This window comes from Pinus tabuliformis, chromosome J (assembly GCF_031772625.1).
Source record: "Pinus tabuliformis cultivar Carrire ecotype Pingquan chromosome J, CPIR1, whole genome shotgun sequence".
Classification (NCBI taxonomy): Eukaryota; Viridiplantae; Streptophyta; class Pinopsida; order Pinales; family Pinaceae; genus Pinus; species Pinus tabuliformis.
Genome location: NC_142295.1, coordinates 906,999,641 through 907,018,365, shown reverse-complemented (window position 1 = coordinate 907,018,365; position 18,725 = coordinate 906,999,641). Strand labels below are relative to the sequence as shown.

Below are 18,725 nucleotides of genomic sequence, written 5' to 3'. Positions count from 1 at the left end.
ACAACAACTTTCCTTGCTTCATCAAGTTCACAAGCTTCAGTGTCTTTCTTGCACAAAGGCAACCTGTCGGTCACAGCTTGATCCATTCCCCTCACAAGCTGTTCACCCGGACTTGGTCGAGCTACAGGCTGAGCATCTTCCCCTTGAAAATTGCGCATTTCTGGAGGGCAACCAACCTTCCCTCCAGAAATTGTGCAATCCTCTCTGGCAGCCTGTTGGGCTCCAGGATTGCGCAATCCTTCCTGCCAACACTCCCAGCAGGATTTGTGCAAATTTCCCCAGCAAGGCTGCTCAGCCCAGAATTTTCACAAATCTGGGCAGTAGTGAGCTGCTCTGCCCAAAAATTGTGCAAATCTCCTGGGAAACTAGCCCATCTCCCAGCCAGAAATGCGCATTTTTCTTCAAGAGTCGAGCAATCTCTTGCATGTGCATCTGCGTTGACCGGTTCCCTCCAGGATTGAGCAAAAAAAACTTGCATGCATGGGCTGCTTCTACCAAGGCAACATGCAAAGGCATCCCTTGTTTCAGGGATCTATGTTTAGCAGTTGGAGGGTACATGCAAGGAGCAATTCCGAAGCCTCCCACCAAGTGTTGCTTCCCCTAGATTCGTGGCATGCGTGTCACAACCTCGATGTTATCAAAACTCATCAACTGGACACTGCAGAGCTCATTCCTCACATCAACCTTGCAGCTCTAACATCCCACATCATATTTAGGAGCAGTTGGCACATTCTGCTCAACTGTTTTGGGGTAAGACCGCTTCCCATGCCTTATGTTGCATTTTTATCGCTTTTTGTGTTTTCACTTGTGGGAGTATTGTTTGCTTGATTTCTTTGAACGCTTGTTGTTGTTTACTTATACAATAGCTTTTCCTAGCTCTGTTTCAGTTTTCGTTGCTATTTCACTGTTGTTGCTTGCATGAAACTGTTTTTCATGGACATTCACCCAATCGACGAACTGCCTCACCCACATGCATGTTAATCTGTTTGTTAAATCTTTCATTCATGGTTTGCATGCACTGTCAATCACTTCTGCTATCACTTAGTGTTGTCATGCATTTACTGTCTTAGTTGCTTTCAGTTGCGAATCGGTGAGTCGGGCCAACCTTGGCCCGGACTCTGCCTTCACTAAGGCTGCATTACACAATCTGGGGAAGGAAGGCTCACCTTCCTCTCTAGATTTGCACATTCCTACCCAACACTAGCCTCCAGGATTGTTTTGTGCATTTCTGGAGGACAGTGGCTGCTTGGCCCAAGAAATTGCGCAAATCTGTCCCTAGGCCAAGAGTCCTTCCCAACTGGAATTGTGCATTGTGCAATCCCAGTAGTCAACAGCAAGATTGGATTATGCATTACGTAGTTCCAGTAGTCAGCCAGTCTCCCAACAACCCAAACTATTCCTTGTGCAGCCTTGGTAGTCGGTCTCCCGACCTGCCGACCGAAATTGCGCAACCTTCATGATCATGCACCCAGGTATGTTGCAAGTCAGTTCTCATGTTCATTTTGGTTTTCGACTGGAAGCTTGCTTGCCATGAGTGTTTCCATGTCTCCAGGTATTCCATGTGTTCATTTGCCTCTTAGCAGTACATGTACAATGGTTTCCAGGAGATCAGAGACGAAGACACCATTCAGAGCACACTTGGGGATGCAATCGATCAAGTGTTCGTGGACTTGCCTACCCACGAAGACATCAAGTTGTTCGTAGACAAGGATATCAAGATATGACAACAACAGCATCACAACGAGCAACATCATGAATAGCAGTTGAAGACATCATACCAAATGCAACAAATGCAAGAGGAGGGTTGTTGACAACACAGAGGTAGAACAAGGTTGCAAGCTCAAGTAGGTCAATTGATGATGAATGCAACTTTGGAGACTCCGGCTATGAAGTGACGACGCGACATGAAGATTGCGCGAAGGTAGAAGATGGAACAAAGAAGAAGTTGCATATGCTGAAGCACCAACTCAAGAAGAACATGACGCTGCACAGACAAACGAAAGAGTTACAACAGGAACAGGAAAAATAGTGGGCGCAACATGCACTCACGAATGAAACTGCACCCATACAAGTTAAGGATCTATCCCAACAGCTGACATAGAGCAGACATGGTGAGCAGTTTTGTTGATCATATGCAAGGGATTCAACATCATGCATTTCTTTGAGCGCATGCATGTAATCCAACCCATTCAACACACTCACCAAGGCGAAGACAAGAAGCAAGTCCAACTGGGGCTAAACATGTACTTAGGCAAGTTGATGCACATGACCACTAGCACACACTTGAAGATCAACACGGACACTATGCATCAGTGTGTTTCTGGTTCAACCATACCCAAGAAGACCATGTGCATGTTAGTAGACGAGTTGGATGAACGGGTCGAACCAGTGCACCAGTTGAAACGGAGGCAAGAGTTCACTTCAGTAAGATGTCACCATGAGGTGCATGCACACCATCACGGACAACCAAGCTTGGCATCAACTTACCACCTTCACCATCACAAGCATGTCAAAGAGTTGGTCTCACCACAGTGAACCGAGTGTCAGTGATGTCTTGCTTGGCTTGACCAAGCCATGTTATTTCAAATGAGTACATGTGCGTTGTAACGTCGAGTCATGTCAACTGTAAGTCAAGTGTCAATAGTTGGATGTAACAATCATAGAGTAGGCGAAGAGTCATGAGGGTAGTTGAACTGTCACAAAGGGGAATGTCAAGGGTCACCCCACCCTTTGCTATAAATAGTCCCTCATAACTCATTGTATAGGCTTTTGGTCAGCTACGCTTCTGATAAAACTATCTTGGATAAAACTTGGACAGTATTGTAACGTGCCTTGGCTTCTCCACTGCACGGAGCTAGTTCATCTCTTTGGAGGAGCAAATAGATGTGGTTTTAACGTTCCACTGTTGGGGCTAGCAGGTTTACATGGATGTATTGTATGATTGTGACTTACACTTCTTTATATAATAAGAGCCAAAACATTTTCATGCATATGCTGTTATTGTAGTTGGACAGCTCCGGTTGCCTTAATGTTATATGTTGTTTAACTTGCGTATTTATATATGAACTGATTTGTATGCAATTATATGAATCTTGTTGTTAATGTGTTGTATATGTTGTTAATGTTGTCTCGTCTGTGTCGACTACTCTGATGGACACCAGACAGATATTTCACGTGAACCTTGTTGTAACAACCATTGCACTCGTCTTGTACTGATTCGTGAGTGTTGTACGTGTTATCTTACCTTGTATGTTGTGACTGCCGCATTCGAGTGGACTTCTTCGCCGGAAGCTGTGCATGTCCTTTTGTGTTGTGTGTTCCTAGCCGAGTTGGGACTGATCTCTTTCAACTTGGAACTCACCTTCACCCTCATCTACCATTTATGTGTTAAAACCCCTCATACACCTTCTTTGACTCACTGCATCAATCACACCCTTGCTACTTATAGAGTTATCTTACTTGCCTCTGTGTGACATCGCAGTCAAGGCATTACCTGATGACTCACTGTTGGGACTCTTAAACCAAACGATCTGAGGTCTAATTGGGACTTCTTACCGGGGAGATCCCCTTGACATGTTGGCGGGTCGAGCACCGTCAACATTTCTGGCACTAGAAGGAGGGCCTGATGACAAGCTATGTCCTCTCATCCAGTTTTGAACCTTTACATATCTTTCATGGATTCTTGCGCTCTTCTTCCCCCGAGGTGTTTTCCGAATCATGAAGATGTCTCCATCTTGGGGAAGCTTTTCGATCTCATGTCCACTCACACGTATGATGGTGAAGGCGAAGTGGCCTGGTCTGAGCACTTACATAACTTTATTTCCATGATTCATGAGGAAGATGAGTTTTCTAACGAACAGGCTGGTTTGCTGCTTGCATACACACTTCATGAATCTCCATTTCGTTGGGTGCTAAGCTTATCGACTGACACCGTACACTCATTTGAGCACTTTTGTGATCTTATTGAAGACATGTTCTATCAGTTTGATATAGACTATCTTGACAGGAAACTGTTACAGCAACGTAGGGCTTCACATGAATCCATTATTGATTTTTGGTAGCACTTCCGTGACTTGCAGTTTCAAGCTCCAAGGAACCAGATGAAATTTTATTATCTTTGGGACTGGTTCTAGTACTGCCTTAAGAAATATGCCCGTCCCAAGAGAAAGTTTTAGATCAAGCCTCACTCAACATTCTTTGTAGATGGAGCTGCTCAATCTCATGTGGAAGCAGGCATTGTCTCACCTGACTGTCCACCTTCCTCTTATTCAACATCTCCACCATTGCCCAATGATGTTGAGGATCATGCTCACACACTTGTTCATCCTTCACACCCTCCCAACATCACTTCACTCAATTTTCGCGCAGATTTGGTTGTGAGTCCTTCAAGTTCTCATATGCATTCTTTTCTACGACCTCCGTCTTCGCACCCGGATGTTCCTTCGGATGATGTTGTCTTGTGTTCGTCCATTCCAGACTCTTCACTTGTTGTGAACGAGGAACAACCCACTGACGGAGTTGGTGTTGCATAACCAACATGCACTGTCATTCATGAAGAGTATGAGTGGGAGCTTGAGCATCAACACTCGGCGAAGGATGACTCCCTTCCATCTGAGCCCCCTCCGTTCTTTCCTAACATCGTTGGTGAACCTTCCATCTATGATTTCGCATGTGTGTATTCATCCATGGATGCACCCATTGTTTATATTTAGCAAGACACACCATATGTTAGCCCATCATCCAACAACGGAGATGACCAATCATTCATTGGAAATCCACTTGATCTACGAAGGCATACATACTCTACCCCCTTCTGGTTTTGAACCCATGACCTCTTAGGAGGAAACACATGCTCTTAACCATTAGGCCCACTCAAGCTGTATTATAATATTAATATTATTATGAAATATTATTAAAATATATTGTTTAAATATTATTATTATTATCATCATGTCTTACTATTAGAAATCAAATTTATTAAACGATTATTCTTTAAATATTCATATGAAACTTAAACCTAGTTAGGACATAAGTTTTCAAATTGTGTATTGCGTGGGATAGAACTAGCGACGAGGTGGCAAGCGCTTCAATGCAAAATTTTCCCAAGGAATATAATCGAAGTCCCTGGACAAGTGAGCCAGCCTTATATTATATTACATCATGTAATTTGAACACCACAGTTGCTGAAATAGTTCAGCTTTATTATTATATAAAAGAAAATTTGATATAATTTAGAAAATAAAACTTTCTAAATTTCGCCCACCATTAAAAATGAATAACTCCGTTTAGATGTTTTTGGCTTCGCATGGAATTTGATGTCCCAGGGGATGTGTTCTAGACATTTTGGTTGAACTTAAAAGTCATAATAGAAGATATCTATTAATATGAAATATAGAGGAAGGTAGAGGATAAAAATGGTTAGGTAGGTTTTTAGATTAAAGAAAATGGTTTTATTTTATTAACACAACTAAATCCATTAATAAATAAATATATATAAAAAGAGTTACAACAATTTAATTATTCAAAAACTTTAATATATGAAATTTAATTAAGTGTAAAATTTTTATCATGAACACCAACCAAGCTGCCAATTACTTAGTTGTCCCGCAATGCAACCACAAACACTCATTCGCCGGAGGATGAACCCACTTTGACTTTTATTCAATGGCGGGGATTTGATATTCTACAAATATGCTTCGTCTGAAGCATTATCTATTGCGAGCAAAAAGACAACGCATCTTTCGTCCCTTTGTTTCCATATCTCTGCATTTTCCCCATGCGGTCAATTGTGGCTTCTCGTGGCCGATCGTTGGTCATGGGTTTTCGGAACCATGACGAGACATCCCCCAATGGTGAGTTTTAGGCGAATAAAAGTTCAATGTGTGATTCTAGAAATTGTAAATGTTTAATTACTGCAGTAAAACAAACTGGATATTACTATTTAAGTTTAAATATTTATTATTTTGATTAATTGTGTGAGAAGTAAATGTTTTTATGACAAACATGAAACTCTCACATGGTAGGTAGTTAGGGTAGGCATTTACCTATCCCTAACTACCCCCTAGGCGATTTATTTTCAAAAAGATCAAGAGGGTGGAGGTTCCTGAGATAAGAAAAGAGAAGAGAGAGATAAAGAAAGAGGAAAAATATTTATGTGCTGAGATGTCAGATGAAATTGATAAGCTATGTCTGATTAAGACCAGATAGCTATGATTAGGATTGCTATTCCTACTACATGTGAGCAACAACTCGGGGGAGACTCAGTCTTGGAAGTGAGTCTTAAGGATGGGAGGAAAATTCGGTAACATATAATTGTTCTATTCCAAATAAGTCGACAACGATTAACTTCCAAAGTGAGATAAGTATATATCTCTTCCCGAAGGTTAAATGCATCCTTGAAAAAACAGAAGTATTTATGCTATTGATTAAAGTTATCCTTGAATAGAATATGCATGTTGACAAATGATTGTATGCTTGAAACAAAAATGTTTAAGTTAATGATTGTAGGTATACAGGAATAGAATATGTATGTTGGTAAACAAATATAAATGAAACATAAGTAATCATGCTATTAATTAGTTGAACTTTAGAACGAGAAAAGACTAAGCATATGCTTGAAACATAAGTACTTAACTATAGAACAAGTGTAAACTGAACGCGAAATGGCATGCTGAAAGAAAGAATTAAATAAACCCGTAAATTAGAATCCAAAATCTCACCCAAGAATTTTATAACCTAGAAATTAATTTATACATTCTTCTCAATAAAGAAAACAAAGTTTCTCGAGAGGAATTATTCCACTAGGGTTGTTGTGAGTAAACCCTCAAGAAACAAGGAAAACAAATAACTATAAGAATTATTTCGCCAATGGTAAAATTACTACTCAAAAGAGTACTCGATGCAAATTATTAACATTCATTGATGAATGAACTAATTAGGGTACTCCATGCCAGACCCTTGCTATTAGATAAACAAGCCTTGGAAACATACAGAACTCGGAGGCCGACCTCGTCCGCTAAACTAAATAAACCACAAAGGAATTTAAAGAATACGATGAATAAATTTGGGAAGAAATCAAACCAGAATTCCTAAACCTTGCACACAAATCGTCGTTGTAAAGAAACATTTCGAGCTTGCGGGGTAAAGGTTGAATTTCCTCCTTGTGACCAGTAAACCAAAGAGGATTTGGCACACTACAGATCGATTGAGCAAGAAGGAGTCAAAACTCGCATTTCAAACGAAAATGATAGGGAGGAAACTACTTATACTTCCTGAATAAACATGCATAATAGTCATCAAACTGTACTAAGCATAATACCATCATTCTAAGGGAAGAACCCAGAAAAGCATCAACCATTTCTGACAGAGAACCTTAAGGCAGAGTTTCTAATATTTAAAAATAAGAAAAACGTTCATACAGTCAAGTACTTCAAATCCGAGGTAATAACCCTCATAACAGTTCATAAAATCAACAAGGATAATAATATGTGTATAACATTGTACAAAAATCCATTTTAACAATTATACATCCAAAAATCGAAAGAACCGGCGAGGAAGGCCTATGACCAGAAAAATTCGATTCAAAAATTCTATTCAACAAGGGTAACTAATTTCGATAGAAATTCCTTAACTCTCTTAGCTCAATACAACTAGATGCCATAGACCTAGGTACCAGAAGTAATTTCGAACACAGTATCCACGTTACCCGAAAGCTGGAAGAAGGTCTGGTGTGCAACCCTGGAGTCAGTTACCATAAGGGAGCCTCACCCTCAAACACCCATTTGTATCGAGGCCATTGACGTTATATTTGAAAAGCCACCATCACATTTACGAAAGACATTTACAATAAGTAAACATTTCCATAGCATTGTCGTTTTGAGAAACCATGTGTGTGACTCATCAATGATATATTTATTATTATAATTCTTGTTTTGTTTGTGAAAGAAACCATGTTTGTGACTCACCAATGATATATTTCTTATTATAATTCTTGTTTTGTTTGTGAAAGATGGGCGACGAACTATTACAATGGCTTTTGTGTTATTTTGCGTGATTCTTGATATTGTTGGTGAGATAAAATAGACCAAAGAAAAATTATTCTAGTTTGTGTCATTAATTCCTCTAAAGCCTAAGTTGTTGGTTGTAGTTGAGTGATTATGCCCCATTTTTCCCACTAACATCTAAAACACATCAGTTCAAGGTTTGTGAATTCTCAACTTGCCAACAACATAAGCAACTATATGCAAGAAGTATTTAGAATGTGCACTGACATTAGGTTAAGAAATAAAGCAATAACAAAAGATAATAATATGGTGGTATTTCGAACCTGCATTGGCTTAGGTTAAGAAATAAAGCAATAATAAAAGATAATAATATGATGGATAAAGCAATATTAAAATAATAATAATAATAATAACAATATAGTGGATGAAGTTTTAAGCCATTCTCAGCGCAATTATTAATGCATGTAATCCATAATTTTCATATTGAGTGATTATTAGTTAATAAATAATATTTTAAAACAGATTTTCTTGAAATTTTGATAAATTCATAGATTATTTTTCCATCCAACGTTAAAATTGACCTTAATCTAATCTTCCCTTTACTAATTTCATTTATAAAAAAACTTCATCTACTAATTTCATTTATAAAAAACTACATCGAAACATACAACTCATATACACCGAAACCTAAGATAGAACTCATATCTTCCGGTTCACTTTAATTCTCAAGAGAAACAACATGAACAAAATAAGGAAAGCCTCAATTAGGAATATCATGCTCAAAATACATAAATGACAATTCAATCTTGGTGTTCAACATGATACCATGAAGGATCACCGTATATTGAGTAACTGAAAAATGACTAGTGTAGTTATGTGATAATGACTTTAATCTTAACAAATTGAATGTTTTAATCTTAACAACTTCGTTAGCTCTCATATAATCATATGTCGGGCATAAAAAATTCACATGGCGAAAAACTCTAATTTTTCGCTAGTACATCTCAATAATCATGGACCTAAATAGCGTGATAGACAATACTCTCCTCACGCAAGATCGAGGATTCATTTTAATACGGAGAACGTTTTTGTTTTATTATGCACATCACAGGAGAAAAATGTGAGAAGGATATTGAATTGCATATCAAGATGGAATCCTTCAACGATGAATTTATTAAGCACTCATCTTCATTAATAATGGAAATCTTACAAAATTACTTCATAGATAACAGTAAGCAAAACAATTTATATTTGTTGCAGTTTCATGAACAATGGCAGTGAAGACAAAATAATCTCAAAAGAAAAATGAAGGTCTATACAAAGGAGACTTTGCATGCATGATGACACATATTTGAAAAATAGGGATGTAAATAAAGAGGAAACTTCCTAGTGTGTTCAAAAGCCTGCTTCCCCATTCCTTGTTGCTCTGAAACTTAGGACAGGGTAGGCGCAGGCTTACCTTGTTGTCAGGCATAGAAAAAAATATCAAGCATACTCCAGCTTACATTGGCCTTCATATTCCTACCAGATACTAATCTTATGAATCCTTCAACTTCATCTTGCATGCATTTGTTCCGTTGAAACTTCATGTATCATGTCAAACATAGGTGTGAACAATGATGGTCTAACTGCACTAATTGTAAATTTGAAAGAAACTAGTCAATACATTTTTCCCATTTAGATGTAATTGGAATTCAAGTTCGACCCGAAAAAACTTGATCATGCTGACACAAAGTATGGAACTAATCTCCAGAAGGATATAATTTGTAGATTTTATTGTTTCAAAAAACTTTTTTATAAGCCCTTGCATTAAGCAATCTCCCCATATACCCCCAATTTCTTTACCAATGCAAATCCCTCTCTGGAATTAGAAATTATGTATTGTTGTGTATGGAAATGATGCAACACCACTAGGATCAGCAGAATGATCATTTGATGCATAGAATTTCCCAGAATATATCTTTCTTTATCATGAAGCCAAGCACAACATCTTTATATTAGAAAAATTGTCTTCTCTGGTGGTGGTGGCCTTGGATTCTTGAGTCCTTAGCATTAGAACACCTGCTGATGCAATTCCTACATACTTCAGCTACTAGAGAAAGTGAAAAAACTTGCGGATTATGTTTTAAATCTGCTTCAGAGTGGCATAGAAAAGAGCTTTATTCATTTTGATCTGGTGAAAATCAAGGCTCAAGTATTTCTTGGTGCTTATTTAGCCCCATGTTCTCAACATATTGTGGGAGGTCAACACGAGCTTCTTTAAACCAAATATCTTGACAAGAAAGTTTGGCAAATATTGAAAATAGAATGCCATTTTGTTTGGGGAAGAAACACACAAACATATTACTTTTGAGCATCGCAACTTGAAAAACTGACAAATAAGCTAGATGCTAGTATGAATCAGGTTTTTAAAGGCCTCACTTTTGGAATGGCTACATCTTACTAGTAGGGTTAGGGTTCTATGATAACTCAATGGAAATTGGACGAGTATAGTGCAATGGAAGAAACCTCAGCATTGTTGAACCAGTAGAGAAAACCCAATTTTTCAAAACTAAATTTATACTATGACTGCATGAAATTGAATCAATGGCTACAGGAAGGCCAAAGGCCCTTCTACTATTGCTACTACTTAACCATTTTGCTTAAACTTAGCATAATGTGATATACACTGAAAACTGAGATATATAAGTAATTGGCCTCAATGTAAACATGCCAAGATATCAACACCCCAATTCTCCCACATAAGCTTTAGGTTTCTTTGTAACACACATACAAACTTGTGCCCTATTGTAGCGGCTACAACCACCCTCCAAAATTTTTTCCTTAGCCTCGTTTAGGAGCCTCCCTTCAACCTTCACAGCAGCTTTCCTTGCTCCATCAAGTTCACAAGCTTCAGTGTCTTTCTTGCACAAAGGCAGCCTAGCTGACATAGAGCAGACATGGTGAGCAGCTTTGTTGATCATATGCAAGGGATTCAGCATCATGCATTTCTTTGAGCGCATGCATGTAATCCAACCCATTCAACACACTCACCAAGGCGAAGACAAGAAGCAAGTCCAACTGGGGCTGAACATGTACTTAGGCAAGTTGATGCGCGTGACCACTAGCACACACTTGAAGATCAACACGGACACTATGCATCAGTGTGTTTCCAGTTCAACCGTACCCAAGAAGACCATGTGCATGTTAGCAGACGAGTTGGATGAAGGGGTCGAACCAGTGCACCAGTTGCAACGGAGGCAAGAGTTCTCTTCAGCAAGATGTCACCATGAGGTGCATGCACACCATCACGGACAACCAAGCTTGGCATCAACTTACCACCTTCACCATCACAAGCATGTCAAAGAGTTGGTCTCACCACAGCGAACCGAGTGTCAGTGATGTCTTGCTTGGCTTGCTCAAGCCATGTTGTCTCAAATGAGTACATGTGCGTTGTAACGTCGAGTCATGTCAAGTGTAAGTCAAGTGTCAATAGTTGGATGTAACAATCATAGAGTAGGCGAAGAGTCATGAGGGTAGTTGAACTGTCACAAAGGGGAATGTCAAGGGTCACCCCACCCTTTGCTATAAATAGTCCCTCATAACTCATTGTATAGGCTTTTGGTCAGCTAAGCTTCTGATAAAACTATCTTGGATAAAACTTGGACAATATTGTAACGTGCCTTGGCTTCTCCACTGCACGAAGCTAGTTCATCTCCTTGGAGGAGCAGGCATATGTGGTTGTAACGTTCCACTGTTGGGGCTAGTAGTTTTACATGGATGTATTGTATGATTGTGACTTACACTTCTTTATATAATAAGAGCCAACACATTTTCATGCATATGTTGTTATTGTAGTTGGACAGCTCCGGTTGCGTTAATGTTATATGTTGTTTAACTTACGTATTTATGTATGAACTGATTTGTATGCAATTATATGAATCTTGTTGTTAATGTGTTGTATATGTTGTTAATGTTGTCTCGTCTGTGTCGACTGCTCTGCTGGACACCAGACAGATCTTTCACGTGAACCTTGTTGTAACAACCATTGCACTCGTCTTGTACTGATTCGTGAGTGTTGTACGTGTTATCTTACCTTGTATGTTGTGACTGCCACATCCGAGTGGACTTCTTCGCCGGAAGCTGTGCATGTCCTTTTGTGTTGTGTTTTCCTAGCCGAGTTGTGACTGATCTCTTTCAACCTGGAACTCACATTCACCCTCATCTCCCCTTTATGTGCTAGAACCTCTCATACACCTTCTTTGACTCACTGCATCAATCACACCCTTGCTACTTACAGAGTTATCTTACTTGCCTCTGTGTGACATCGCGGTCAAGGCATTACCTGACGACCCATTGTTGGGACTCCTAAACCAAACGATCTAAGGTCTAATTGCGACTTCTTACCGGGGAGATCCCCTTGACATGTTGGCGAGTCGAGCACCGTTAACATTTTTGGCACTAGAAGGAGGGCCTGATGACAAGCTATGTCCTCTCATCCAGTTTTGAACCTTTCCATATCTTTCATAGATTCTTGCGCTCTTCTTCCCACGAGGTTTTTTCCAAATCGTGAAGATGTCTCCATCTTAGGGAAGCTTTTCAATCTCATGTCCACTCACACGTATGACAGTGAAGGCGAAGTGTCCTGGTCTGAGCACTTACATAACTTTATTTCCATGATTCATGAGGAAGATGAGTTTTCTAACGAACAAGTTGGTTTGCTGCTTGCATACACACTTCATGAATTTCCATTTCGTTGCGTGCTCAGCTTATCGGCTGACACCGTGCACTCATTTGAGCACTTCTATGATCTTATTGAAGACGTGTTCTATCAGTTTGATCCAGACTATCTTGACTGAAAACTGTTACAGCAACGGAGGGCTTCGCACGAATCCATTATTGATTTTTGGTAGCACTTCTGTGACTTGCAGTTTCAGGCTCCAAGGAACCAGATGAAATTTTATTATCTTTGGGACTGGTTCGAGTACTACCTTAAGAAATATGCCTATCCTAAGAGAAAGTTTGAGATCAAGCCTCACTCAACATTCTTTGTTGATGGAGCTGCTCAATCTCATGTGGAAGCGGGCATTGTCTCCCCTGACTGTCCACCTTCCTCTTATTCAACATCTCCACCACTGCCCAATTATGTTGAGGATCATGCTCACACACTTGTTCATCCTTCACACCCTCCCAACATCACTTCACTCAATTTTCGCGCAAATTTGTTTGTGAGTCCTTCAAGTTCTCATATGCATTCTTTTCTACGACCTCCGTCTTCGCACCCGGGTGTTCTTTCGAATGATGTTGTCTTTTGTTCGTCTATTCTGGACTCTTCACTTGTTGTGAATGAGGAACAACTCACTGACGGAGTTGGTGTTGCATAACCAACATGCACTGTCATTCATGAAGAGTATGAGTGGGAGCTTGAGCATCAACATTCAGCGAAGGATGACTCCCTTCCATCCGAGCCCCCTCCGTTCTTTCCTAACATCGTTGGTGAACCTTCCATCCATGATTTCGCATGTGTGTATTCATCCACGGATTCACCCATTGTTTATATTTAGCAAGACACACCCATGTTAGCCCATCATCCAACAACGAAGAGGACCAATCATTCATTGGAAATCCACTTGATCTACGAAGGCATACATACTCTACCCCCTCTCTGGTTTTGAACCTGTTGTTATCACAAAATCACTACTAAGGGCTGCAACCAAGTAAGATTTTATGTAACTCTTTCAACCAGACTTTAGACTAGGAATTAGCCTTCCTAGTCAGAGAGGGCTCTCTCACAGACTTTTGATAGAAATCAATCACAACAGCAGATGGCTAACTCTTCACTCATTCATGAAAACAAAAGCTGGTTGAACACATATCAAATTGGTCTTCATTGGGCTATGGAGTCTCACACATTTAATAAACAAAGCACAGTCATTTCATGGAAGTCAAGGCTCTTTGCATTAGATGTTCAAACATATTTCACATAAACCACAGCTTGCCAAACATACAGGAAGTCAGAGCATTAGAAATGAATTCTGAGTGATTATGTTATAACAAGGCTGTAAAAGAACATTAAGAGAAAACACCACCATCATATTTGAACAATATAATCCATTGAGAATCTTGAGAAGAAACAACCACTGTTTTACTATTACTGTAACAAGTCTTTACATTGGCCCAAATAAACTCTGTTTTTGTATAAAATGTCCAACCCTTATTACATTCATCTTTCAGCTCTATATAGAATGCTTCCTCTACCTGATTCGAGCTCCCTCCTCCCCCGTGAGGAGAGCTCAATAATTTCCCTATGATGACACCTACTAACTTTTTAAACCAACTAATAAATATAGCAGGCTACTAATCTACAGCACTGGAATTCTAAAGCAAATAAAATCCTAATTCTACATCATGCTGGACATAGCATTTATTACAATTAAGATTCCTCCTTGCAGCTTTGACACCTAGCTTTGACACCTGGCTTTCTCTTCGTTCAGCTGAGATAGCATGAGATGGCATAAGATGGGCAATTAATGTCCCATGCTGGCTTTGAATACCAAAGGCTTTGATCTGTTCTGTATTGACTGAAAATATCCCTAAACTTTCGGTTCTGGTCCCCCATCACCGAGTATGCAGCAGTGGATACTTTAATTCTTTAATAACCCAAGAGAATAGGGTAACACCATGCTCCTAACATGCTGGAGGCTTCCTTGGTAAACAAGTGTAACACAAGAATGGATAGAGAGTTTACCATTAAAACCTTCAATTCTCTAAGAAGTGGACACTCCCCCGCGCAAACATTATGGCAATCATTTTTGAGACACTGAATGTGGTCTTCCCATCTGCAAACACTCGAGCCAATGTTCCAGCTCCTGTGGACAGCAAACCACCTTGTAGGCCCTTCGTGCTAACCTTGAGGACATGACTTTTGATAATAAGAAAAGGTTCACACCTTCAATAACTTCTGGTAGTATGCTGTGACAACACTCGACTCAGAAAACAATATGACCATTGCATACTTGAGCATAAAATATATCAAAACTTGCACCTTTACATGCTTCGTGACTAATTTATATGCCTCAACAATTGAGCTTGCAGGTTTTCGACTGTCTTTTGAAATACATAATAGACTCACAACCTGTGGATGGTGTAAAGACCTTGGAGGATCCCTGAGAAAAACTGTTGGCATGAAGCAACCAACAATTCTGCATTCTCCTCGAAACTATACTCAATCCAAAGCAGCAGAAAACCTCTGTTTATCCTCTGTAGTCAAAGATACTCTAACCATATTCCTTTGGCTTAAATGGGCATTTTCATCCGAGCATTAGCTGAGAAATCTTCAAGATTTAGCCGATAAGTAAGACTATCAAGAGTACCACCTGCAGTTTGCATCACTTTGTTCGGTGATTGCTCATGTGTGTTTGTAAATATGTTCCTTGTTGCACTGACTGCCTTTGTTCCAGGGGTCACAAGCAATCTTGGGTCAAGACCATCTGCAACAGGCTGGGAGAAATAGCCCACTAAAGGAGCCATATGTATCCTGCCTATAGTGGGAAACATTTTTCCAGTAGGACCAAGGAACTTGTCCCTCACAATCACATATGTTTCTAGCATTCTTTCATTGAGTAATAATATTCCCTTGGGCTCTGATATTAGAATATCTGCTTTCTCTGGCAAAATCAACCTCTTCAATTTTTCCCCTTGATCACTGGTATATGCTGACCCAAAGATAATATACACGCACCAATATGCAGATCAATCTGACACTATGCACTTAATAACCAGGAATTCCACTGTAAATGTTTGCATATCCTTTTTCTGACAATCACACTCGACCAGCACGAACCAAAGCTTGCAATCTGACAATTGCTTGCGCACAACGCAGAGTTCTTGCAGCCTGCTTTCGTTCACGAACATGGGCTTGTAAACTTACAATACATTTAAGGCGATCAAATTCTCGGCAGGCCAAATAGGCCCCGACAACTGCTTGTATATCGATCACTGCAGAAACTTCTGAGATTCTATCTCCAATTCCAGTTCTCTTCTTCCATCTTATCTGGAAAGAAATTTCCCTCACAGTATGGCCAACGAGCAGCTGTGGTGTTGCTCTTTCCCCAAAACTGGCTATAAATGTTTGTCAACTTCAGAACGATTCACCATGTTCCTGTACCTCTTTCGGAATTGGCTTTGAATCTAAATCGATGGCCATTTATGAGGTGTAGAAAGAACCCTATTGATTATGATGGGCTGGATGCTGAATCCGTCGATATCACCGTCATCCTCCATTTACAGTGCCATGTGTTCATTACCATGCTCTGATGCATGCCATGTGTGCACATTGCTGTCGTTCAATCATCAGTGCAGAAACTCGACTTTCCACCCTCTTGTTTTTATGTAGGTGGTATTAAATGTGCATAGAAAGCTAGAGGCAAAGATCGGAATCTTGACCTCAGCATCCCCAATGTTCGTATCTCACCAAGTCGGCGAAAGGCACCATAGATACCTCCAAAGATAGTGGAGTAAATGGTATACCAAATCTGTATGTCCATGAAATAAACAAGTACTATTGGAGGCCAGAGGGTAATCACCACGCCAATGTTGTTTTTTGCGTTTGGAGAAATTCATGCCATTCGAATGCACTAATATGCATTGTCACGATAGCCTTTGTAGGCCCAATCAATGGATGAATCTCATCGTAGTAGCTGAATGCCAGTTTGGTTACAAGAAGTAGGATCCAGAACATTGTGTACTTGAAGAGAGAAAACTGACTTTCGTGCATTGCCCAACCAACATAAAGTCAAGGCTGTGCCCACCACATCAGGATACTCACAATGCGCCATTTCGAGCTTTCAATAAATCGCTTTATCATGGGCAATAAAAACAATATTTCCCCAAGTACATTAGGAACCAGATTAGAACACGATTGCAGAAATGTATAATGAAGGGCTTTCCCACTTGTCACCAAACCGGTTCTTGAAAATTTTACCAAGACCAATTGGGTTATCCATGCGTGAGCATAACAGACTGGGAGGATGATTACCCATGCAGCAGCAACGACAACTTTCAAAACATATCTTAGAATTTCTGATGACTTCATGGCTTTCCTTGCTTTCCAGCTAAGAATTATATCTAGAATAGCTTGAACAAGCTTTAATATTGCGGTGGTGATAACAATACTCAAGATCTTTTCTAAAAACAACTTCATTAAAGATTCCAGTTGGCTGGCTCGATCCATTCCAGAAAAGAATTATCATTCCCTGTAAAGACAAAATATGGAAGGTCCACATTCGATCAAAGCTTCTAAGAATGTGCCAGAAGGAACGGATTTCAACAAAGTTCATCTTGCCCAGCCATCTGTTTCTATCAGTTAAAGGCTTTTCTTTAGAGTTACAGCCATCTCCTGGTAGCATATAAAAACAAAATCTGCATCTGCACGCATTGGCCATCCTAGCCGAAAACAATCCACTGACCAGAAATATTCATTCAGATCATCATAATTCCTCCATTGAGAATGTTTTGCAGTGCCATCCTTGCTTCTCTTGGCTTCCATTGCAATGAGTTCATAGATGAGGGTCACAACTTTTCTGAGAAAGGACTCCTCATCACCTCCATATGCTGGCTTTACATTTTCCCCTGTTGTAGGACTCACCTTGCCAGCTAACATCCCATACAGCTCAAATGCCATATGATGGTAGATATAACAGAGGCACTCTGGCATAAACCGTAGGTTTGCAGCCTCCCCCCAAATAAGAAGGTATAATCCCATATAAAGAATTTTCCGCTGCTGCAGATCCTGTTGGATGTTGGGTAACCAAAGGCTGGATTTACGTCCTAAATACTTGTGCCATTTCCTGTGAGATTCCCACTTGATGCAGATTTCTGAAAGAAAGCAGAACTCTGTACAATAGGCATGCTAGGATATTGACCTCCACTAGATACCAGAACTTTGACCAATATAGTGGGATTATAGAGAAAACCTTGAAGATGAAAAACACAGCAGTATTATTTGTATATTGATGATAATAACCTGCACTGTGACATGTCGAGCCAGACATTCCCACAGAACCCATAGGAGACAAAAGTGATATGGGTGAGTTATGGTTTCGGACAAATCCCCAGTTTTGTAGCGCGCTACGAAACCACCTAAACCTGTAGCGCTGCGAAACTGCTAAACAGGATTGATGCGCTGCGGAAACACTTTGCCCTGAAACTAATCTAAGCAAATTTGGCAACAGAATTTTCAGTGATAACAGTGGCTCCACTTGGGATAGTGTGCCCTTGTGGTACACTAAGAACATGCAGCTCCAGTGCCTTATCCATTTGTGACAAACAGAAATTCGCTTGACAAGCATGACTGTAGGAGAAAGAAAGCTACATCTACTGAAAAAAGAAATGCTCAGTTAACCTTGAGCTTATTTGCATTTACCTATACCTACCTACCCTAACAATTTCAACTTCTTTCTGTTCAATCAATATGAAATTTCCAATGTAGCCAATCCTCTGCTTTATCTGATATTTGATTTCTTTGACCGCATTGGAGTTCAGAGCCAATCTGACAGTGTGATGACCGCTGCCACTGAAACTGCCTCTGATCTTTATAGGAAAACTGAAACACTGGAGAGTAAAACTCTTCCATGTAATCAGCTATAGGATCCCAGAATATATGATCAGCTTGATTTTCCTTGTAACTTTCCAGCTGTGCAAACTGATCTTCAACCACAGTGTTCAGTTCCTCAATCGTGAAAG

At 39.9% G+C, this 18,725-nt stretch overlaps 1 pseudogene; it reads right to left on the bottom strand.

Moving 5' to 3' along the window:
- Positions 1 to 16,563: 16,563 nt before the first annotated feature.
- Positions 16,564 to 18,049, bottom strand: LOC149229659 (callose synthase 3 pseudogene; annotated as a pseudogene).
- Between the last annotated feature and the right edge of the window lie 676 nt (positions 18,050 to 18,725).